We start from the raw sequence: 26,345 nt of genomic DNA on the forward strand, positions 1-26,345 counted from the left end.
TGGGCATACACACCGAGGAAACCAGATCTGAAAGAGACATGTGAACCCCAATGTTCATCGCAGCACTGCTTATCATAGCCACGACATGGAAGCAACCTAGATGCCCATCAGCAGACGAATGGATAAGAAAGCTGTGGTACATATACACAATGGAACATTACTCAGCCATTAAAAAGAATACATTTGAATCAGTTCTAATGAGGTAGATGAAACTGGAGCCCATTATACAGAATGAAGTAAGCCAGAAAGAAAAATACCAATACAGTATACTAATGCATATATATGGAATTTAGAAAGATGGTAATGATAACCCTGTATGTGAGACAGCAAAAGAGACACAGATGTATTGAACAGTCTTTTGGACTCTGTGGAAGAGGGCGAGGGTGGGATGATGTGGGAGAATGGCATTGAAACATGTAAATTATCACATGTGAAATGAATCACCAGTCCAGGTTTGATACATGATACAGGGTGCTCAGGGCTGGTGCACTGGGATGACCCAGAGGGATGGGATGGGGAGGGAGGTGGGAGGGGGGTTCAGGATGGAGAACACATGTATACCCATGGTAGATTCAAGTCAATGTATGGCAAAACCAATACAATATTGTAAAATAAATTAATTAATTTAAAAAATAACCTGTAATATAGTGGAAAAGAATCTGAAAAGTTATATATGTGTATCTGTGTGTGTATAAAACAATCACTTTGCTGTATACCTGAAACATTGTGAATTAACTGTACTTCAGTTTAAAAGAAATTGACATTGTATCCTGTTCCTCCAGCTGCTTGCTGTGAGTTATCTTGCTTTCATGTGTTGAACTCAACCCATTTAAAGCAGACCTCATCAGAATTACCTCAGAATGTACTGCTTTTTAGTGATTTAGTTGTGACACTTTAATCATCCTAATCACTCAGACTTGAAACCATCTTTAATTTCTTTTCCACTTCCTTGTCTTACCTTATATCAGCTGATACAGTATTTTTCCCAAGGGATATACGCATACATGCCTAATCCTTACACAAGTCTAACACAGGTAGAAAAGTCTGTCTGATACACGTTTTTGTTACTTCCCTATAATTACTTACTTATTGTCCTCTGCTGCAGCAGAGCATGCATGTATAGGAGTATCTGTTTACATACAAAATAAGGACTGCCATTTGTGGACTGTTCAGCCCATGGAATTCTCCAGGCCAGAATGCTGGAGTGGGTAGCCTTTCCCTTCACCAGGGGATCTTCCCAACCAGGATCAAACCCAAGTCTCCCACATTGCAGGCAGATTCTTTACCAGCTGAGCCACCAGGGAAGCCCAAGAATACTATAGTGGGTAGCCTATCCCTTCTTCAGCAGATCTTCCTGACCCAGGAAGTGAACCAGAGTCTCCTGCATTGCAGGTGGATTCTTTACCAACTGAGCTATCAGGGAAGTCCCACTAGCAATATAGCTGATGAATTTATTAAGTGGGTCTTGATGTGTGACAGCTAGCCTCCTGCTTGAAAAATCTCATGTAGTCCTTACAACAACCTATAAGTTATGGGTATTTTGAGTGTCCGTATTAACTCATGAGAAATTGAGGCTTAGAGAAGTTGAGTTACTTCACCATACTTTAAGTCAGGCAGAAGCTCGCTTCGTATACAGGTAATCTTGTATCTGATCTAATATCCTTAACTAGCATCTAAACTGCCTTCAGTAATTGGCAGTAGAGATGAGATAGCCAAACCCTGCACCATCATTTATTCTGAAACCTAGGGCTTGACCTATTTTTTCATCTTACTAACCTTTTTGTTCTTCTCCTGACCCCTCCAGCAGAATGTAGATATGATCCATTTATTGAGGATGGCACAGGTTACTTCAGTTTCCTTCCTTGATCTGTGTGTACAGAAAGTCATGCTATGTTTCATTTTCCCCACTTAAAGACGAGTGAATGGAGACAGAGGATGACAAAAGACATTTATGAACAAAATATCTGAAAGCATACCAAAATTTTAAAAGAGACATTTTTAATTTAAATTTTGTTCATAAGTCATGTAATTTGTGGAAGTTAAAGAGGGATGATCTGAGAAGAGAAAAATATATATCATAATAGGATCATCTCCAGCCTTTTTTATTTTTAATGCACTCATTCTTGTCATGCTTTGAACTCTCACTTATCTTGATCACAACTTCAGGTTTTAATACCTGCAAATTTAAATGAAAGAAAAAATATCAATGTATGGCAAAAACCACTACAATATTGTAAAGTAATTAGCCTCCAACTAATAAAAATAAATGGAAAAATAAATAAACAAATAAATGAAAGAAAAAGAAATAACTCCTTGCTCAGTCACCATTCATGAATTCTAGCTTTGAGGAGGAGTCTAGCTTCAGAGTACAAGGTTGCTTGTGGTAAGAAAGGTCTTTAAAATTTACACACAAACACTTAAGCAAACTTATTATTGAGTTCCCTCCATGTACTTCTTAGACATTCAGCTAAGTGTGAGGATTTTTTTAAGTTTCCATTAGCTATTTTGCTTTGATGTTTTCACTTCTTTGCTACTGTAATCAAGCCTTCTTGAGTGACATTTGCAGCTACTTGTGGCATCATACTAACATTTATCAAGCACCAAGGAAACCAGGGCAGTTGTGAATGAGTACTAATGGAGAAGGCACAAAAAATAGGAATCTAACTAAAACATGAATACTGAAGGAGAACTGAATTTGCTCATTTTTGTCTGTATGAGGGAGATTTAAAAAAAAAAAAAGAGGAAGGGAGGATCTTAAGAAAGGAGAGAGATGAGCAGAGAATAAGGAAATAATTAGACCACGGACACACATAATTGTTGAGGAACAAAAAGAATAGCAGAATTCAGGAAGAAAAGAGCACTTTACAAAATACCCTTAAATGTACTGAAGCTTTTTCAGTATGTGTGTATTTAACATGGCGAGATGATTTAGAAAACTTACTCTGAGTTCATCTTTATTCAGGAGCCAAAGCTACTGAGTTTTAGTTCTGTGAGCTTTCTTCACTCTTCTTAATGTTCACCTCTTTGGTACTCAACCCCTTCCCTCCACACACATGTAGTTGCTCAGAATTATCTCTCTTGTTGCTTGATATTCAGCTCACATTTACTTTCTCAGACTTTTGGAAGTTACCACTCAGACAGATGCAAATGTGTTATTATGCTTGCCAAAGTACTGAGCAGTAAAGAGACTTCTTTTACACCTTCCATGTTTTGAGTTTTTGGTTTTGCTCTTTAAATCTTTGCTAAATAGTAAATGGGGAGATTGTTATTGTTGAGATAAACGCAAGGGCATTTGCATTACTGAACTGGCTGTTTCTAGTCCTGAAGAGATTCTTTACAATTTCCTTATCAGCAAAGGAATTGCCTTGATTTCCTTTTGATGATGTTTCTCAGCTGATATTCTAGAACTAGCACAGAAGCAATTCATACCCTCCTGAAATGGCTCTTGCCCAGTAATCCTGCTCAATTTGTACATATTAAGCTTTAATTACAGAACCCAGTTAAGGGGATGAATGGAGAGGAAAGCAGAAAATACCCACTGCCCCCAAATTGAGCTCTATCAAATCAGCCTGACTGCCTCAACAGAGACTTGCAGGAATGCATTTATATTGTAACTGTTCTTTACCCCTAGTTGTCAGCCACAAAGAATAAAATACTTAATTTAAAAAAAAAAACAAGAAATAACCTTTAGTAATTTAAACTGAACACAAATAGAACTCTGTTAATAATGGTTCACAAAATTGTGGGAAACCGTAAGTACCATAGACCCATTAAAAGCATCTCAGAACACATTTGTGCCTTTTTTGATTTGTCATTATGAACTATCATGTTTTTCTAAAAAATGGATGCTGTGTGCTGATCTCAAGATAGCTATAAAGGGTTATATGAGTCCGTTAAGTGTGAAGTGTGTTAAATTAAAAGAAATTTACCTATGAAAGGAGGAAAAATAGTGCTGAAACAAGTGGATATTCTTCAAAGATTTGGGAAGATCATTGCTACTGAACTTGGGTCCACTTGCCCATCATGCAGCAAAGTCAATCTTCTCACAGCTGGTTTTGGTGAAGATAAGTACAGTGTTTATTGCAGGATGTCAAGCAAGAAGGATGAGCAGCTCACACTCAAAAAGACCCAAACTCCCTGCTGGCTTTCTGGGAAGGGTTTTTTTAAGGCAGCCTTAGAGGTGAGGGTTTCAGGGTATCTGAGCAACTCCTGGACATTCTTCTGTTTTGTTGGTGGTGAAATAACAGGGTCATGTTTCAGGAATCTCAGTCATCAGCCTTCTGGTTCAAACTAGTCTGTAGCGTATGTGCCTGTGCTCAGCCTGTAGTCACTGTCCTTTACTAGAGCAACTCAAAGGTATACAGGAGACTGTTATCTGTGTTCCTTCAGGAGGAACTAGAAGTCCTGTGACTCTGTTGTTCTTATCGTTAACTGCTTGTGTCTGTTATCTGGAACTGTGGGAAAGTCTCCAAGACTAAAGATATATTTTTTTTGTGAACAAGAAACAGGGGACCTGGAAGGGCTTTTGTCCTGGGAAAGATCCCAGAGGGTCCTACTGTTTCATTTTCATGTTTATATATTTGAGGGATTCTAATTTTTGGTTTAACTTTTTTGATAGAGTTATCATTTCAGTTTAATCTTATATAGTCTTTAGCTACTTGATGTTTTAAAAAAAATCTAAGATATAACTTATGTATTTAAAACTTACGTATTGGCTAATGATTTCCTGAGAGATGCCAAGAATTTAAAAGGAGGAAAAAGATTTTTGACTAGTAAAATTGCCCAGATATTACTACCAAAATTAGTGTTCCCTTTCTAACTGTAATACTTCCATGTATGCTGATTAAAATGAAATTATTTGTCTTATTGGGAGGTAGAGAACAATAGTTTTAAATATAATAAATGGATTTTTCCTTTTTGTATTTAATTATGTTTAAGTAGTTAATTCTGGGTAAAGGCATTGCCTTGAAAAAAAATTTGGTTTATAAATGTGAACTTGAATTTATGAGGGGACAAGGATGAATTATTAGTAAAAGCTTTATGAAAAGCTCCCATTCCCTTTGCAGCTTTCAGCTGCCTAGCACATTCTTTTCCTTTCTAATTAACTTTGAAACACAGTTTTTAATTATAAAAATATAGTCACAGAAGAGCCTTGTTTACAATTTCATTTTTTGCCTTGCAATTCAAAGTGTAGTCCATAAACCAGCAGTACTGCCTGGGAGTTTGTTAGAAATACAGAATCCCTGGCCCCAGACCTATTGCCATTCAGAACCTGCATTTTAACAAGATACCAGGTAACAGATGCACAGCAGAGTTTGAGAATTACTGGTCCAGAATTACTGGACAATACAGCATTAAAAATAGTTATTTGCTAAACTTCTCTTTATTTTCAGTGACCTCTGTAAGCATCCAATTAATGTAGCATTAATTGGGTCATTTCAAAGCATATATCTTCCCCAATAAATAATTTTTGGTTCAAAAGAATTTGTGAGAGCGCCTTGGAATTTGAGAGACTTTGTAAAGAAGTGTTGAAATATGGATTGACTCCCTATTTCTGAGAAATGGTGTGTTTGTGTGTGTGTTAATTGCTCAGTCATGTTTGATTCTTTGAAACCCCAAGGACTATAGCCTGACAGGATCCTCTGTCTATGGAATTCTCCAGGCAAGAGTACTGGGCTTCCTTGGTGCCTCAGGCTGTAAACAATCCACCTGCAATGCGGGTGGATTAGAACCCTTGGGTTAGAACCCTGCATTGGGAAGATCCTCTGGAGGAGGGCATGGCAACCCACTCCAGTATTCTTGCCTGCAGAATCCCCATGGAGAATCCCCCCAGAGGAGCCTGGCAGGCTATAATCCATGGGGTCTCAAAGAGTCAGGCACAACTGAGTGATTAAGCACACAAGAATCCTGGAGTGGGTAGCCATGCCCTTCTCCAGGGGGTCTTCCTGACCCAGGGATCGAACCCTGGTCTCCCACATTGCAGGCAGATTCTTTATCATCTGAGCCACCAGGGAAGCACAAGAAATACAGTAGTTTGGATTAAAATGAAAAGCACCTTATATATAACCTGGCGTTACCAACTGTTCTACTCATATTCCTGAATATTATTATATTTTTGTTACACTTTAAACAGTGTGCTTTATCTGAATAGACAGTAGTTATTTTTTAATTCTTAGTAGAATTTTGCAGATAACTTTTTACCATGTGATTGATTCCAGTAAAAGAACATAATTTGGATATTTCCTTTATTCTTTCAACAAATACTTGTCAAATGCCTGTTATATAACAGGGAATAACAGAGGAGAAACAATAAAAATATAAACAAGCATACATATAAATAATTCAAAAAAAAAATTTCAGATAAGTTCAAGTGCTGTGATGTAAAGGAAAACATAATGATAGTCAGTGAGAAGGGGAAAAAGTACTTTAGATAAGTGTCTTCCGGGAGGGGCTCTCTGAAGTGGTGACATTTGAGCAGAGATCTTCAAATCCAGAAGGAACCAGCCCAGTCAAGCTGTGAGGTATGAAAAGAAGCCAGTGTGGCTGAGGTGTGGCGAAAAGGAGCAGAGACTGATGTGGAATACAGTCAGGCAATTAAGGAAAGGCAGATCACATAAAGTTTAACCTTAGGACATTTGACTAATAGTTGTCATAATATGATCTCTCTTTAACCAATGACTGGTATCTGAGGTTTTTAAAACTTACTCTTTAAGCCCTTTACCTTCCATTCTAGTTCTTAGGGCAACTTTTTACCTTGTTCACTTCTGCTGTGACTGTGGCCAGTATACATCATTTAAAAAATTCTTGTTAATTACAAGAAAGAAGAAATCTTTCCAGGAGTAGGTAGCAAACTCAGGACTGGAGACTTAAGGAAACATGTGAAGATTTGTAGTGAAAGACATTGGAAGTAATAGAAACTGGCCTAGGAAATAATGCCTTTCCTACCCAAAGACAGCCTCTTAAATACATAGTTGTCTATTTTCTGAAACAGTGAGGTGCTAACCAAATAGTTCAGTGGCTTTATTTCATTAGTCAGTTTTGCTTCCCATATCATAGTTGTTTAAAAATCCGTATTCATACATAATAACTCAGTTTTCCATATCTATATTAAATTTACTGTAGGTACTCAATAGCTAGGTGCAGTAAGAAAAATGTGGTTTGAAATATTCATTCTTTTTAAACTTTTAGGTGTAAATACTTGGGCATTTTCCAGAGTTTTAGAATGTATATACAGTAATGAAATGTCACATATTTTAACGATGAAGACAGTAAAAATGTCACCCATTCTACAGAAAAATAAACTGAGGTACAGAGGTTAAATGGCTGGGCTAAGATGTTATATTGTCAAAGTAAAAATTAAAAATTAAACTGCTGTTTAATTAAAGATAGATGATTACCAGTCTCCTCATTCTATTCCTTTTTTTTCTTTTTCAAATGCAAGGAAGTTGTAATTCAGAAAAGGCCCATGTATCTTTTACCTAGTTTCACCAGGTTTTAAGCTTTTGCCATGTTTTCTTTTTATCATTTTCTCTTCCTTGTTCCCTTGAAGCATCTAAGAAACAAACATTCTCACATACACACACGTATAAAATCTGGTCATTTGCCAGTATATCATACCAGGGCATTCTGGGAGATCTGAGTCAACAGAACCTGAAGATTATGTATTAGCTGCTGCCTACTCTAATCATATTATATCCATTCCTCCCATTTTTAATACTAGAATAGTGATTCCTAATGCTGGAAGTGCAGTGTATTATTCAGAATGGGTGCAGGTGAGGTCTTTTGAAATTGTAAATTGTTTAAAAAGAGGACATGATTTTAAAAATATTTATTTATTTGATTGCACCACTCAGGATCCTGAATATTAGTTGAGGCAAGTGAGATCTTTAGTTGAGGGATGTGAACTGGTAGTTGTGGCATAGAATCTTATCCCTCCTATATTGTGCAAAGTGAAAGTCACTCAGTCGTGTCTGACTCTTTGCGACTCCATGGACTGTCCATGGAATTCTCCAGGCCAGAATACTGGAGCGGGTAGCCTTGAGCTTCTCCAGGGGATCTTCCCAACACAAGGATCTAACCCACATTGCAGGCGGATTCTTTACCAGCTGAGCCACCAGAGAAGCCCAAGAATAGTGGAGTGGGTAGCCTATCCCTTCTCCAGTGGATCTTCCTCACCCAGGAATCGAACCAGGGTCTCCTGCATTGCAGGCAGATTATTTACCAACTGAGCTATCAGGGAAGCCAAAGATGGGTACAATAAAGGACAGAAACAGTATAGACCTAACAGAAGCAGAACATATTAAGAAGAGGTGGAAAGAATACACAGAAGGGCTATACAAAAAAGATCTTAATGACCTTATAATGACCAGATAATCATGATGGTGTGATTACTCATCTAGAGCCAGATATCCTGGAGTCTGAAGTCAAGTGGGCCTTAGGAAGCATCACTACAAACAAAGCTAGTGGAGGTGATGGAATTCCAACAGCTATTTCAAGTCCTAAAAGACGATGCTAGCAAAGCGCTGCACTCAGTATGCCAGCAAATTTGGAAAACTCAGCAGTGGCCACAGAACTGGAAAAGGTCAGTTTTCATTCCAGTCCCAAAGAAAGGCAGTGCCAAAGAATGTTCAGACTATCGCACAGTTACACTCATCTCACACGCTAGCAAAGTAATGCTTAAAATTCTCCAACTCAGGCTTCAACAGTACGTGAACCATGAACTTCCAGATGTTTAAGCTGGATTTAGAAAAGGCAGAGGAACCAGAGATCAAATTGCCAACATCTGTTGGATCATAGAAAAAAGCAGGAGAGTTCCAGAAAAACATCTACTGCTTTATGGACTATGCCAAAGCCTTTGACTGTGTGGATCACAACAAACTGGAAAATTCTTCAAGAGATGGGAATACCAGACCACCTTACCTGTCTCCTGAGAAATCTGTATGCAGGTCAAGAAGCAACAGATAGAACCAGACATGGAACAACAGACTGATACCAAATTGGTAAAGGAGTACATCAAAGCTGTATAATGCCACCCTGTTTATTTAATTTATATGCAGAGTATGTCATGCAAAATCCTGGGCTGGATTAAGCACGAGCTGGAATCAAGATTGTGAGGAGAAATATCAATAACCTCAGATACGCGGATGATATCACCCTTATGGCAGACAGTGAAGAGGAACTAAAGAGCCTCTTGATGAAAGTGAAAAAGCTGGCTTAAAACTCAACATTCAAAAAAACAAAGATCATGGCATCCAGTCCCATCACTTCATGGCACACAGATGGGGAAACCATGGAAACAGTGACAGACTTTATTTTCTTGGGCTCCAAAATCACTGCAGATGGTGACTGCAGCTATGAAATTAAAAGAAGAGAAGCTATGACCAACCTAGACAGCATATTAAAAAGCAGAGGCATTACTTTGCTGATAAAGGCCCAACTAGTCAAAGCTATGGTTTTTCCAGTAGTCATGTATGGATGTGAGAGTTGGACTATAAAGAAAGCTGAGCACTGAAGAATGGATGCTTTTGGACTGTGGTGTTGGAGAAGACTTTGGAGAGTCCCTTGGACTGCAAGGAGATCAAACCAGTCAATCCTAAAGGAATTCAATCCTGGATATTCATTGGAAGGACTGATGCTGAGGCTGAAGCTCCAATACTTTGAACACCTGATGCGAAGAACTGACTCATTGGAAAAGACCCTGATGCTGGGAAAGATTGAAGGCGGGAGGAGAAGGGGACAACAGAGGATGAGATGGTTGGATGGCATCACCGACTCGATGGATATGAGTTTAAGCAAGCTCCGGGAGTTCGTGATGGACAGGGAAGCCTGGTGTGCTGCAATCCATGGGGTTGCAAATAGTCAGACACAACTGAACTGAACTGAACTGAGAGTCTTAGCAACAGGATCACCAGGGATGTCCTAAAATGGCATGGAATTTTTGTATTTGTCAAAATTGGGCTAAGATTTTCTTAAAAATTGACAAACTGGACTATAAATTGAAGAACTGAACAGATTTATTCACATTATTGGCAATTCTTTTATATCCTAGAAAGCTTTTTCTTTCTACATCGTTGAAATAAATTTAAAGAATAATTTATTGAGAAGCCTTGTTTCAGTCAGGGCTTCCTTGGTGGATCATCAGATGGAAAAGCATCTGTCTGCAATTCCGGAGACCTGGGTTGAAACCCTGGGTCAGGAAGATCCCCTGGAGAAGGAAATGGCAACCCACTCCAGTACTCTTGCCTGGAAAATCCCATGGGTTGAGGAGCCTGGTAGGCTACAGTCCATGGGGTCGCAAAAACTCAGAGACAACTGAGTATCTTCACTTTCTTTCTTCCTTCTTTCTTTCTTTCATCCTGTCTTTCGTTCTTTCTGCCTTTCTTTACACCTAAGTAGAGCTAAATTTCTTTAGTAGTTCACTAGTTCCCCTCTTCTCTGGTCCATGAGATTGGAAGCAATATTTATTTAGGAGGAGATTGAATTTACTGTAAGTATCATTTGCTTGTGTGGTTTGTCTCCTACATTTTAAATACATAAAGGATAAAACTTTTCCTCTGGATATTAAATTCTGTTGCTTTTATACTTTTTCTATCACTGAAAATTAATTTAAAAATTTGAAACTATCCCAGGTCAGTTGTTAAAAGACTGTTTACTTTTTAAAGGCATTTTAGTACTGCTATTTGTTTGCTTATATATTATCTATAATAGATGTGGGTTCATATATTTTTTAAAACAGCAGTTCCTGTGAGAGAGAATTGCTGAAACAGTGTAAGGCAACTTTCAACGGGATTAAACTGCTCTGACATGTATCCTGTCGGCATATATGGATGCTTGCCCTTCTGCCAGTGGCAAAGCAAAATTAAAAGTGACTAAGGATGCTGAGTTATTCTTGCAACATTAGAAATTAGGCAAGAGTTAAAGTTTTAAATACTTTCTTGTTTATTAAGGCATCTCTGAAAGTCCCAACACAGGATTACCTCCTGTACAGAAGATTTTGGAACACTTAGGCTTCCCTTGTCTTGAATTGGAACGCTACAATTTGCTGAACAGAAATTCTCAATGATGACTTTTTTTTTAAAGCATGAAGTGAAAAGAAAGTTTTAGACAGAAGGGCTTTATCTTCTGGTTTGGTAAAGAAAGTCAAAAGATTAAGCGGCTAGTATTCAGGAATATTGTCGGCCAGATGGAATCCTTTATAATTTATCAAGTCATTAATTTCTGAAATCTTTTATATAGCGATTTAACTGAAAACTGTACCATAGTGGTTGAGAGAATGAGCTTGAGATTGAACAGTCTAGATTTAAATCCCAGCTCTACATTACACTAGCTCTGTGAAGCTGGGTCTCAGATTTTTATCTGTAAACTGAGATCTATAATGGTAAGTCTTTCATAGTATTGTGTTAAAGTTTAAATGAGGTAATATATAATGCATGGTACATAGTGAACTTTGAATAAATGTCAGTATGGTCATGACAGTGTTGGTTACATTAAGCTAGGGCCTACTACTGAAAGCAGCTTTTACTTCCTTCTTTCCTTAGTGCCTATAGTAATCTAAAATAAATGCTTGTTGATTTTCTCTTTTATATTTGTTCTAAGCTCAGTTCATTTGTCAAAAGCAATAATGAATGAATATTCTAAAAGAAAAAGACTGAAGTCCTGTAAACCAATATAAGTGAAATTTTTGCCTTGATGGAAGGCAGGCCTAAGGAATGGATTCTAAATTACTTAATGCAAAAATGGCCATGTATTATGACTGCCCATGTAGAAAAAATACAGTATAACAGGATTAAATTTTTATTTTAATATGTAATATAGATTTAGTTTCACTTAAAAAAATAATACATGCTAATTTCAACTCGCAGGGATGTTTCTCAGTGTTTAAATGATGTATTACCAGGTGCCGGTTTCATTAAAAATGGGCTCTTGAACAAGTTGGGAGTGCTGGCAACTCTGAAATTATTGACATTTGGGTACCAGGTAGTTCAATAAAATTACAAATTTTCAAAATAAAGGTCAAGATCATTTTGAAGTAAAGCAACCTGGAGAAATAATAATTTAAAAACACTTGGAGGAGTGATGCTTATCATTTAACAAAAAAAAATTTGCCGTAATATTCCTGAAAATCATAAATGACTTAGTGTGTTTGGTATCTGAATTAGTATAATTCAACAACATATTTTGGTCAAATGCAGTCTACCAACCAGTTTGCAAGGCACTGGTGATAGAAATATGATCCCTTGTTCCTAGCAGTGTAGGGTCCTAATGGAGAAACATTTACCTAAGACAACCTAAATCTGTGTTTATACCATGTATATAAATGTTCACAGTGCCCTTCTGTGGAAACATAAAGGAAAAAACGCACCTTAGCCTGGAGGAAATCAGAAAAGTTTCTCTGACGAGGTACTGTATAAGCAGATTCTTGAAGAAATTCTAGATATCTCAGAAGAAAAGAGTTTGCCAAGAGATGCTTCTTGATATCCCAGGGAAGTAGTCTGAAATAGCTGGGTGTCCAGGGTGAGGTCCTAAAGTTACTAAGGACAGAGTTCAAGAGCAGACAAGGAGCAGATCACAGAGGATTTTATTTGCCATCTATTTACAAGGAGCTTGGATTTTATATCCTATACATGATGGGATTAAAGGGTTTTAAACTGGAGAGTGGTGTGGTGAGATTTTACTTTCAGTTTGATAATGCTAGCAGTAGTGTCGGGAATGGATTCCATTCATAAACAGCTTTACAGAGGTGTTTTTTTTTTTTTTTAATCAAGTGGTATATAGAGAACTGATAGGGTTCATTCACTTTCTGAATTTCAAGTAAATCACTCAAGTATGAAGAAATTGCTTTAAATATTTGAACAGGAAAGTACTTGTAATCACTTATATCTTGTGTAATTTATACATTTGAGGTTCTCATTCAGAGTAGTATTGTTCAAAGATCAAATAAAGGCAAAGAGTTTTAAGAAACATATTTTACGTCAAGATTTTACACTTAATCAAGTATGTGTGCTCTAATTACCATATTTATTTATGTTTTTTAAGTTATTTTGTAGAAACTAATGGAGTAATTGTAAACTTTTTCTTGTAGTTTAAAAAATAATATTTCCCTACCAGATTCTTTGAATTACCAAGATATATTTTTGAATGGAAAAGGATTATCAAAGGATTAGTTTCTCTAGCTACCTGAAAAAAAATACATTTTGTCTATTAGTTTAGTAAACTGTTTGAAATCTTAGTCCAAAAATTGATTAAGGAGGTGGTCTTAGTCTGCCCAGGCTGCTATAACAAAGGACCACAGACTGGGTGCTTTAACAATAGAAATTTATTTTCTCACAGTTACAGAGTGTGGGAAGTCCAGCAGCAAGGGGCCAGCATTAAGTTTTCTGGTGAGGTCTCTCTTCCTGCTCACCGTCTGGAGTTGTGCTCGTACAGCCTTTCCACCTTACGTGTGTGAGGTATGTGTTGCGGAGACAAATCTTTCTTCTCTTCCTCTTCTCATAAGATCACCAATCCTAACAGATATTCCCTATCCTTATGATTTCATTTAATCTAAATTACTCCTCAAAGGCTCTATCTTCAAATATAGTCACAGAGAACATTCAGTTCAGTTCAGTTACTTAATCATGCCTGAGTCTTTATGACCCCATGGACTGCAGGATGCCAGGCTTCCCTGTCCATCACCAACTCCCAGAGCTTGCTCAAATTCATGACCATCGAGTCGGTGATGCCATCCAATCATCTCATCCTCATCCCTTCTCATGCCTTCAGTCTTTCCCAGCATCAGGATCTTTTCTAGTGAATCAGTTCTTCACATCAGGTGGCCTAAGTATTGGAGTTTCAGTTTCAGCATCAGTCATTCCAGTGAATATTCAGGACTGATTTCCTCTAAGATTGGTTTGACCTTCTTGCAGCCCAAGGGACTCTCAAGAGTCTTCTCCAACACCACAGTTCAAAAGCATCAATTCTTCATTGCTCAGCTTTCTTTATGGTCCAACTCTCACATCCATACATGACTACTGGAAAAACCATAGCTTGGACTAGACGGACCTTTGTTGGCAAAGTAATGTCTCTGCTTTTTAATATGCTGTCTAGGTTAGTAACAACTCTTCTTCCAAGGAGTAAGCATCTTTTAATTTCATGGCTGCAGTCAACATCCACAGTGATTTTGGAGCCCCCCAAAAATAAAGTCTGTCACTGTTTCCACTGTTTCCCCATCTATTTGCCATGAACTGATGGGACTGGATGCCGTGATCTTAGTCTTTTGAATGTTGAGTTTTAAGCCAGTTTTCTCACTCTCCTCTTTGACTTTCATCAAGAGGCTCTTTAGTTCCTCTTCACTTTCTGCCATAAGTATGGTGTCATCTGCATATCTGAGGTTATTAATATTTCTCCTGGCAATCTTGATCCCAGCTTGTGCTTCATCCAGCCTGGCATTTCACATGATGTACTCCTCATATAAGTTAAATAAGCAGGGTGACAATATACAGCCTTGACGTATTCTTTTCCCAATTTGGAACCAGTCTCTTGTTCCATATCCAGTTCTAACTGTTGCTTCTTGAGCTGCATACAGATTTCTCAGAAGGGAGATAAGGTGGTCTGGTATTCCCATGTCTTGAAGAATTTCCCATAGTTTGTTGTGATCCACACAGTCAAAGCCTTTGACGTAGTCAATAAAGCAGAAGTAGATTTTTCCTGGAATTCTGTTGCTTTTTCTATGATCCAACGCATGATGGCAATTTGATCTCTGGTTCCTCTGCCTTTTCTAAATCCAGCTTAAAACATCTGGAAGGTCATGGTTCAAGTACTGTTGAAGCCTGGCTTGAAGAATTTTGAGCATTACTTTGCTATTGTGTGAGATGAGTGCAGTTGTGTGGTAGTTTGAACATTCTTTCACATTGCCCTTCTTTGGGATTGGAATGAAAACACCTTTTCCAAAAGAAAAGAAAACACCTTTTCCTGTCCTGTGGCCACTGTTGAGTTTCAAAATATGAATTTTGAGGGCTATATAATTCAGTGCATAGCAGAGGCCAAATGGGCCTTTTTCCATGGACATAAATATAAATTTAAATATACGTTCTAGGTTGCTTAAGTCATGTCCAACTCTTTGTGACCCTATGGACTATAGTTCATCAGGCTCCTCTGTCCATGGGAATTCTCCAGGCAAGATTAGTGGAGTGGGTTGCCATACCCTCATGCAGAGGATCTTCCCAACCCAGGGATTGAACCTGTGTCTTCTGAGGCTCCTGCATTGCAGGCAGATTCTTTACCACTGAGCCACTGGTAAAACCCCAAATTTAAGTATACACAATTTAATTTTTACGTTTTAGCATCCCTAAGTCTGGGTTTTTAAGGTCCCTAAAGCTTTCCGGGTCACAAAGTGGAGACAGGAGAGAAACTGTCCCAAAAAACAAACAAGAAAGGAACGTGCTAATAGCTGTGGCATTTTAGAAAAATTGCATGCCAGATAATCCTTCATTAACTCTAAGAAGGTTTATTTTCAAAGCACTTATTGCTGCATGTTCTTTTATCTCCAGTGCCTGGCATTGTTAATCCTGTAGCAGGGAGTCATGAGTTATAAATACAGGACTCTTGCAGTGCCTTCATCAATGGCAGGTGAAATTCACAGAGGCTAAAAGTGTTTTTATCTTTAGCTTTTCTTTTATTTGAATTTGGAACAATTAAAGTGAAGATTGCTGGCAATTTCAGTTATATTGAACTCAGGGCATTTTCTGTGCGTGTGTGTGTATTTGAATAAGATTTTAAAACCATTCAACATGCCATAATCATACACATATTTTTAAGTTTTGTTGATTTACAATGTTTTGCTAATTTCTACTGTACAGAAAAGTGATTCAGTTTATACATATACCTTTTTTAAAATATTCTTTTCCATTATGGTTTATCATAGATACTAAGTCTAGCTGTCTATGCTATGTAGTCAGTCAGTCAGTTCAGTCACTCAGTTGTGTCTGACTCTTTGCAACTCCATGGACTGCAGCACACCAGGCTTCCCTGTCCATTACCAACTCCTGCAGCTTACTCAAACTCATGTCCATCGAGTCAGTGATGCCATCTAACCATCTCATCCTCATCCCTTCTCCTGCCTTCAGTTTTTCCCAGCATCAGGGTCTTTTACAATGAGTCAGTTCTTCACATTGGTGGCCGAAGTATTGGAGCTTCAGTTTCAGCATCAGTTCTTCCAGTGAATATTCAGGCCTGATTTCCTTTAGGATTGACTGATTTGCTCTTCTTGCAGTCCAAGGGACTCTCAAGAGTCTTCTCCAACACCACAGTTCAAAAGCATCAGTTCTTCAGTGCTCAGCTTTCTTTGTAGTCCAACTCTCACATCCATACATGACTAGTGGTAAAACCATAGCTTTGACTAGACGGACCTTTGTCGGCAAAGTAATGTCTCTGCTTTTTAATATGCTATCTAGGTTGGTCATAGCTTTTCTTCGAAGGAGCAAGCGTCCTTTAATTTCATGGCTGCAGTCACCATCTGCAGTAATTTTGGAGCCCAAGAAAATAAAGTCTGTCTCTGTTTCCATGGTTTCCCCATCTATGTGCCATGAAGTGATGGGACTGGATGCCATGATCTTCGTTTTTTGAATGTTGAGTTTTAAGCCAGCTTTTTCACTCTCCTCTTTGACTTTCATCAAGAGGCTCTTTAGTTCCTTTTCTATTTCTGCCATTAAGTATGGTGTCTGCATATCTGAGACTATTGATATTTCTCCCAGCAGTCTTGATTCCAGCTTTTGCTTCATTCAGCCCAGTATTTTGCATGATGTACTCTGCATATAAGTTAAATAAGCAGGGTAACAATATACAGCCTTGACATACTCCTTAAGACCTTGTTTATCTATTACACATATAATACCTTACATCTGCTGATCCCAACGTCTCACTCCATCCCTCCCCTAACCCCCTCCCCCTTGACAACCACAGATCTGTTCTCTATGTCTATGAATCTGTTTCTGTTTCTTAGATAGGTTCATTCATTTCATATTTTAGAATCCACATGTAAGTGGTATCATACATAATCATAGACTTGTAGAGTTGAATGAAACTTAGAGATTATCTGAGTTAGCCCCCAAACCAAGAAACTGAGGCTTTGAGAAATTAAATAACTTAATGCTGAAAAGCCATTTGGGGACCAGTATGGGATTAGGACCTAAGACTTCTGTCTTTCACTTAGAATTCTTTCCACTGAATCAGGATGCTTGCAATCCATGTGGCAAGTTTCTGATCGTTAATTTAATTGAGACCATAATGACACCAATGCATTGCTGCTAAACTATTTAGAAATTACTTAAGCCATGCTAGATCCATTCCAAATCTAAAATTCTGATTATAAAGAGAATGTAAGTGGGAGGGGGGACCAGGTTGGGGAATACATGTAAATCCATGGCTAATTCATTTCAATGTATGGCAAAAACCACTGCAATGATGTAAAGTAATTAGCCTCCAACTAATAAAAATAAATGGAAAAATAAATAAATAAATAAATAAATAAAGTTACAAAAAAAAAAGAGAATGTAAAACATATACAGGTTAACTTAGCAATTGCAAGTCATTTGGTTAATTTTATTGCTGTACTACACATATTTTCTTTTTTCAAAATATATTTCCAAGGACAGAAAAACAGGGAACTATTTTATATATATATATAAATTGGCATGAAACAAAAGCCAATTTATTTTAAAATTTGAATTTAATTTCTCTCTCTTTTTTTTTTTTTGGTCATGCCACATGACTCATGGGATCTTAGTTCATTGACCAGGGGTTGAACCAGGGCCATCAGCAATGAAGATGCAGAGTCCTAACCACTGAACTGCCAGTTGATTCCCTAAATTTTATTTCTGATACTATTCTTTTGACTATTCATCTTAATTTGTTAGACTCAGAGAAGTAATTTTAACCTTTTGATTATATATAAAATGGAATGAATGTGTAATTAAAGACATACTATACTTAGTACTTATATAACATCACTAAGGATTCAACTTTAAATATTTCTCCCAAATTTTATTCTCAGCCTTTCTGTCTGCAATTTTTGCCAAAGTTACCATCATTCCCTCTTGAGTTTCTTATCTACCTTACACAAATAATTCCACATCTGAATCTCTGACTCCATTGTTTCCCCTGAACTTCAGCCTGTATTTCTTCCTCCTTGCTGTATATTTCTACCTGGATGCCCATCTGGCACTTAAACATCATTTTGGCTGGGATACACTTAACCATATTTCTACTATTAAACTTCTGCCTTCTGCTGAATTCCCTATTTTTGTTTATAGAACAGTTATCTTCTCTTCCACTTGATTTTAGAGCCTCAGAGCTAACTTTGACTTCTGTATCTTTTTCATGCTATGTAGCCCATCAATTGCTGGTTCTATGGCCATGTTATTACTGTGTTATTCTTGAATCCAGAGACATGGTACCTGCCTTCTGCTTTCAATTTTATTCCCAATGTTATAGAAGAATATTATCATTCTTTCTTGCTTGATAGCCCTAACTTGACCTTCCTGCTCTAGTGTCCTATTCCAGTCCATTTTTTTAAAAGATATTTTTAGCTTACTTTTTCAATTACAATGGAGAAAATATAGGAGGTACAGAAAGGTAAAAAGAAAACAAAATGCCTATATTCCCAATACCCAAAGATAATCACTGTTAACATTTTCATCTATATTCTTCCAATTTTTTTCTATGATGTGTGCATAATGTTTTTAAATATACTATTTCAATTCTAACCTGTATATTACTCTCAAACAACTAGAGTGTTATTCTTGAAGACTGATTTTAATATTAAATGATCTTATTATTTACAGTTAAAAAGCTTAAAATTCTTTGCGTGGTATTCAGTCTTGACCTGGACAATCTAGATCCTTTAGACTCTTCCAGCTTTGTTTCCAAAGGATGCTGTCCTGAACCTGCAAAACAACCCCTTTAGTTACTTGCCAGTACATGCTGCAAGCTCCAATTATTTCCTGTTCATTACATAGCATTCCAAATGCTATTTCTACCATGAAGCCATCAATCACCTGCCCATCCCCAACCTCTGCTCCTTAGAGTTAGAAGTTCTCTCTCCCTCTTTTGAACTTCTATAGTAGTTGCAACATGCACTTGTTCTAAATAATTATTTTCTGGTGAACACATTTCAGGGTTGTGTATTTTTTAACACATAGCATATTGTCTTTAAGCATAGCAAGTATCCAGTAAATGTTGAATGAATGAATAGTTGAACACTGCTTTGGGGTCATTATACCATTTATTAAACTCATAAGAAGGCTAAGATTTTGTAGATGTAGAAAAAGCTTAAGCAAATAGGACTTAGATTAGAAGGAATTGAGTAACGAGACAAAATTAAAAACTGAAATGCTCTAAATCCAAGTTTGTTTCTTATCCTCTGGGCTATGAATGAGTTCAGTTCATTCAGTCAGTCATGTCTGACTCTTTGCAACCCCATGGACTACAGCACACCAGGCTTCCACATGCATCACCAACTCCCAGAGCTTGCTCAATCTTATGTGCATTGAGTCAGTGATGCCATCCAACACTCTCATCCTCTGTCATCCCCTTCTCCTCCTGCCTTCAATCCTTCCCAGCATCAGGGTCTTCTCAGATGAATCAGTTCTTCACATCAGGCGGCCCAAGTATTGGAGTTTCAGCTTCACCATCAGTCCTTCCAATGAATATTCAGGCCTGATTTCCTTTAGGATTAATTGGTTTGATCTCCTTGCTGTCCAAGAGACTCTCAAGAGTCTCCTTAAACACCACAGTTCAAAAGCATCAATTATTCGGTGCTCAGCTTTCTTTATAGTCCAACTCTCATATCCATACATGACTACTGGAAAAACCATAGCTTTGACAAGATGGACCATTGTTGGCAAAAAAAAAAAAAAAAAAACTCTCTGCTTTTTAACGTGCTGTCTAGGTTGGTCATAGCTTTTCTTCCAAGGAGCAAGCATCTTTTAATTTCATAGCTGCAGTCACCATCTGCAGTGATTTTGGAGCCCAAGAAAATAAAGTCTGTCACTGTTTCCATGGTTTCCCCATCTATGTGCCATGAAGTGATGGGACTGGGTGCCATGATCTTCGTTTTTTGAATGTTGAGTTTTAAGCCAGCTTTTTCACTTTCATCAAGAGTCTCTTTAGTTCCTCTTTGCTTTCTGCCATAAGGGTGATGTCATCTGTGTATCTGAGGTTATTGATATTTCTCCTGGAAGTCTTGATCCCAGCTTGTGCTTCATCCAGCCTGGCACTTTGCATGACATACTCTGCATATAAGTTAAATAAGCAGGGTGACAATATACAGCCTTGACGTACTCTTTTCCCAATTTGGAACCAGTCCGTTGTTCCATGTCCGGTTCTAACTATTGCTTCTTGACCTGCATTCAGATTTTTCAGGAGGTGGGTAAGGTGATCTGGTACTCCCATCTCTTGAAGAATTTTCCAGGTTATTGTGACCTACACAGTCAAAAGCTTTGTTGTAGTCACTAAAGCAGAAATTGATGTTTTTCTGTAATTCTCTTGCTTTTTCTGTGATCCAACGGATGTTGGCAATTGGATCTCTGGTTCCTCTGCCTTTCTAAATCCAGCTTGAACATCTGGAAGTCCACGGTTCATGTAATGTTGAACCCTGGCTTGGAGAATTTTGAGCATTACTTTGCTAGAGTGTGAGATGAATGCAATTGTGCAGTAGTTAGAACATTCTTTGGCATTGCCTTTCTTTGGGATTGGAATGAAAACTGACCTTTTCAAGTCCTGTGGCCACTGCTGAGTTTTCCAAATTTGCTGGCATATTGAGTGCAGCACTTTCACAGCATCATCTTTTAGGATTTGAAACAGGTCAACTGTTATTCCATCATTTCCTATGGGTTGCCCATCACTTGAACATTATCCCATCTTGGATTCAGGAGGGAGGCAGTGGTCCTCCTTCTCTTATGGATATGGAAGAAGCACAAGTAGATATTCATTTATTGATTGCCTGGCAGCTGGACATGGACTTGTGTCTTTGATCAGTCAGATGCTTCCACCCAGGACTTTGAATCTTGAGAGCTTAGGGCATTACAGAGACAATTTCTAGCAGTTGTGGTATTAAGAGTCTAGGAGAATAGTACACCTGAAACTAATATAACATTGTAAATCAACTGTATTCCAATAAAGATTTTAAAAAAGAAGAATCTAAGAGAACAGAAACAAGTGGCAATGGCATCAGCAGATGGTTACTGTGTCATGATCTTGATTATGCCTTTTTTCTTCTAGGGCCTTCTCTGTTTTTTGAGCATCCTGGTTTGTTCTGTGAGATATGCTATTCTCATGTGTGTTTTCTAACACCACCAAGGTATTAACTTAATTCTGACACTTTCTACCTGACAGTAGCATCAGATCTCCCAGGATAAGGAAGTAGTCTCACAAGGCTGCCCCTACTACCAACTTCAATGCTTGTTGCAAGTCTAAGTTGTTACTTGTGCTTTTGACCAACCAGTTGTAAATTGGAGGTTCCTAAAAGCCCTCCTTGAGTTTGTGGAGCGGGTTTTGCTAGAGTGGCTCATAGAACTCAGAGAAACATTTACTTACATTTACCAGTTTATTATGTACTTAGTCCAATTCTTTGTGACCCCCATGGACTATCTCCCGCCAGGCTCCTCTGTCCATTCGGATTCTCCAGGCAAGAATACTGGAGTGGGTTGCCATGCCCTCTTCCAGGGGATCTTCCCAACCCAGGCTTCGAACCCAGGTCTCCCATATGTCAGATGGATTCTTTACTGACTGAGCCACCAGGGAAGCACAAGAATATTGGAGTGGGTAGCCTACCCCTTCTCCAGGGGATCTTCCTGACCCACAGGTCGAACCAGGACCTCCTACGTTGCAGACAGACTCTTTACCAGCCAAACTCCCAGGGAAGTGCAATCAATCTTTGGTCACTGGTAACTGGACTCCATCTCTAGTCCTTCCCTTTTCTCTTGAAGTCAGGGATTGGGGCTGAAAATTCCAACTCTTATCAGCTTTGGTTCTTCTGACTACCAGCACCTATACTAAGGAGTTTTCTAAGTCACCATATTAATATAAACTCAGATCCCTGGGTCAGGAAGATTCCCCTGGAGAAGGGAATGACAACCCACTCTGGTATTCTTGTCTGGAGAATTCCATGGACAGAGGAGCCTGGTGAACTACAGTCCATGGGATCACAAAGAGTCAGAACTGAGCGGCTAATATACACACACACACACACACACACACACACACACACAGAGGCATGGTTGGAAGGGACTTGTCATGCATGACAAAAGATACTCCGTTCACTTTCCTAAGTTACCAAAATATTAAAATATTAACTGATTCTACTTTATCTTATTTTCCTTCATGATATTTCTTAGTACCTGAGATAACAATATTTATGTGTCTCTCTCTACTAGAATGTAAGTTTTATAAGAGTAGGAAAGAGCCTAAAGCTTTGTCAGTTCTGGGCAGATATTAAGCACTTCATAAACATTTTTGGGATGAATGAACATATGAATAAAGAAATGACTAAAAATAATTTGAGAAAATGTTAGAGATCTGAGTATTTTTCTGTAAGGAAGCTGAATATTAGTCAGATTTGAAAACCCCTGTATTAGAGAGTAAATTATGTATATTATAATCATTATAGTTTTTATACCACACATGTTTAAGTTGTGCAAAATGAAGACTTCAAAAGATTGGTTAAATCCATTCGAATAGTTCAGAATTTATGTAAATGTAGATACCATTTTTATAGTGGTCTTAATTTTAAGAATGGTTTTCCCCAAAATGAACACATAATTTAAAGTTGCTAGCCACATATAAAACTATCAGGCAGAACAAACCTTTTGGTATTAAATTTAAGAAGTCTAAAGGAACGATTCCTTTCCCATTTGTCTCTCAACCTAAACCCGTGTTTTTTTTTTTTTTAAGAGGGGGAGAAAGTAATATTCTTTAAGAAACAAAAATAATTGATATTTTTACTTTTTAAGCACACATAGTCTTAAATGATGACTATGATTTTTTTCATATAATTTAATGTCAGTTAACTCAAAAGTAGTCTACAAGGAATAATTAGAAGTTCCAGATACTTCTGCATTATTTTCTTAAGTAGAAGTTAGACGATCACTAAAACCCCCTTCCAGTTCTCAAATTCTGTCACAATTGGCTGTGTGATCATTTGGCATAAAAAAAACACTTCATTTTCATAGTGAAAGTACCATAAAAATGGTTCGTTACCTCAACATAACAGTTAAGTATTAGTGGCAGACAGTGGTAAAAACTATTCAAAACCAGTTTTCTGTTATTTTTTTTAAAGATAGTTTTAGGTCTATGTGGGAGGTTGTATTATAAGATCAGAGGATGAAAAATATCAGAGTAGTTCTGACTTTGAAAAAGCCCAATCACCTATTTCTACTTTTTTCTTCATGGCTGTAAAATGAAGATTTTACCTGCCTCTGTGTACCTTCTGGGAGCAAAACAATGAATGCAGTAATAGAAATTTACACAGGCAGATTTACTGTGAAACTTACATTTCAGAGTTCCTTATTTATACCAGCTCCTAAGGTCCTATGCCTTATTCTTGTATGGAAAGTTTGTAAAAAAATTTTTCTTAAAGAGATCTCCAAATTTGTATCCATAATAACTGAATCCACCACTATTTATTCAAGTATATTTGGAGAAATAGTGACAGAGAAGTTCAGTCTTATATTAAATTAAGCTTTTCTTATTACCTTCTAAAATAGAAAACTTTTTGGTGTTTTGAAGTCTGATTTAGGCAGCTTGATTCAGAAAAAAGTTTTCTGGAGTGAGAAGTTAGAAGGAATTTTAATTTGGGATAACAGTACTGCATAAGTATGCTTTTTAAAATTTTTTCATTGAAGGATAGATAGTTGATTTACGGAATTTTGTGGTTTTCAATCATACATCAGCAAGAATAAGCCGTAGGTACACCCATGTGTCCCCCCGCCCATCTCTCTCCGTACCCCTCCCTTCAGCCTGTTACAGAGCCCCTGTTTGAGTTCCCTGAGTCCTACAGCAAATTCCCATTGGCTTTCTGTTTTACACATGGTATTGTAAATTTCTGTTACTGTCTCCTTACATCTCCCCTTTTCCCTGCTCTCCTTCCCCTTGTCCATAGACCTGTTCTCTACATCTGTTTCTCCATTGCTACCCTGAAAATATATTCATCAGTGCCATCTCTTTAGATTACATATATATGTGTCAGTATACAATATTTATATTTCTTTTTCTGACTTCTCTCTGTATAATAGGCTCTAGGTTCGTCCACCTTATTATGCATAAGTATGACTTGACACTGAACTTTTCTGAGATTGAGTTAAAAAAATTGTGAAATGTTTGATCTTTAAAATTCTTTCCAATATGAAACATTCTTTTTATTTATTTTTAATTGAAGTGTAGTTAATTTACAGTGTTGTGTTAATTTCTGCTGTACAGCAAAGTAATTCATTTATACATACATATATATATATATATAAATTCTTTTCCTATCCTTTTCCATTATGGTTTATCACAGGACATTGACTATAGTTCCCAGTGCTATACAGTAGGACTTTGTTGTTTTTCCATTCTATATATTGATACAGTAGTTTGCATCTGATAATCCCAAACTCCCAATCAGTCCCTCCCCTACTCACCATCCTGCTTGGCAGCCACAAGTCTGTTCTCTGTGTCTGCAACTTTGTTTCTGTTTCGTAGATAAGTTCATTTGTGTCATATTTTAGATTTCCGCATATAAGTAGCATCCAATATGAAGCTTTCTTACTTCCTTTCTTAATGCTGAAATATTGTGGATTTTCAGTGTAGTTGGCTCCAGGTTTATTGTTGCAGAAGTGTGACTACAACATTGAAAAACAACTAAGATCTTCTCTGAATCATCTTTCTTGAAAGTTTCTGGGAAAAGGGAAAGCATGAAAAATATTTATATTTCTGCTCTCTATCAAGCGTATATTAAGTTAGAATGTCTGTGAAAAATAATTTACTTGATTATCACTGTTGGAGGATTTCCATTCCTCAGAATAAAGTGTGAGGAAAAGTATTTCAGTTCCACATCTCTGATGCAATCTTTTCCTCTAAGCTAGCTGGATTGTTCAGTTGGCCCAAGAGCTTGAGACCTGAAATTCTACATTCTTGGCACAGTTCTGAGTTCTCACTATAAATGTAATACCTGAGGTTGCAGGAGGTCAAGGAAGAGGGGAAAAAAAATGATTTCATGCATATCACTTCATCTTCAGTTAATTCCTAACAATGTTATCCTCTTGGAAGGAAAAATGTTCTAGTTAAGCTTTTGAGGGAAGGATGAATTTAAAGATCATTTCCAGTGTTAAGATTGGAGTGGAAAAGGGAAGGAGAGTCAGCAGATTTTTATAGACTATCTGTTGTATAAAGATGCCACAGGGACCAGCAGTTCCACTCCTAGGAATATAATTAAGAGAAACCAAATATGTGTACATAAGTGATTATAACAGCAGTATTCATAATAGTCCCAGAGTGGAAACAACCCAAATATCTATCAACTTATAAATGGGTAAACAATGTGGTATATCTATACAATGGAATTCTCAACAATAAAAAGAAATATTGATTCGTGCTACAGCATGGGTGAATCTTAAAAATATTATGCTAGGGAAAGAATCCATTCACAAATAAACCACATATTATATGATTCTATTCAGATGAAATGTTCAAAACAGGGAAATCTATAGAGACAGATTAGCGGTTGCTAAGGAATGGAGGGGTTGGGTGGGAGAGGTTAATGGTTGAAGGAAATAAAACTTTTTTTTTGTGGTGATGAAAATGTTCTAAAATTGTCCGTGGTGATACTCTGACACATTGGTGAATATACTAAGAACCATTGTTCACTTTAAATAGATGAATCATATGGCATGCGAATTCTATCTCAAAAAAAATGGGGGAATATAGTGATTAATCAAAACATAGATTTAGACATGTATCCTTCTCTGAGGAAAGCACTTGTCATCCAGTTGTACTACTTACACCAATATTTAAGTATTTAAAACTGAAAGCAAAAAGAGAAAACAGGGCCTTAGAGGATAGGTGACATTTAGCTAGACTGTGAGAATAATTGGGATGTGGATATTCTAGGTAGAGGGACATAAGCATAAGCAGAGACAAAGATATGATGAGGCAACTATAGTAATTCATTTTTTCATGAGCTTTGAGGCCAGCTCTGAATGTTAGTTAGGTAAAGTTAATCTTTCTACTGTAGGTAGTATGGAGACATGGAAGTATTTTGAACAGAGCTGTGATATTATCTTAACTGTGCTTCAGGAAGATGATAGTAATACAAGTGTTTTAAAGATGAATTCCAG

The 26,345-nt window shown here is 37.4% G+C and overlaps 1 protein-coding gene across 10 annotated transcripts in view; it reads left to right on the forward strand.

Moving 5' to 3' along the window:
• TAOK3 (TAO kinase 3) overlaps positions 1-26,345 on the forward strand; it is a 183,611-nt gene that overhangs the window by 62,532 nt on the left and 94,734 nt on the right. The window contains exon 1 of one of the 10 annotated variants that reach the window (XM_020877286.2): positions 13,330-13,448. The exons of the other annotated variants lie outside the window; for them this stretch is intronic. The gene's annotated coding sequence lies outside the window, so the exon portion shown is untranslated. Of the gene's footprint in view, positions 1-13,329; positions 13,449-26,345 lie in introns of those variants that run through there. 10 annotated transcript variants of the gene reach the window in all.

This window comes from Odocoileus virginianus, chromosome 12 (assembly GCF_023699985.2).
Source record: "Odocoileus virginianus isolate 20LAN1187 ecotype Illinois chromosome 12, Ovbor_1.2, whole genome shotgun sequence".
Classification (NCBI taxonomy): Eukaryota; Metazoa; Chordata; class Mammalia; order Artiodactyla; family Cervidae; genus Odocoileus; species Odocoileus virginianus.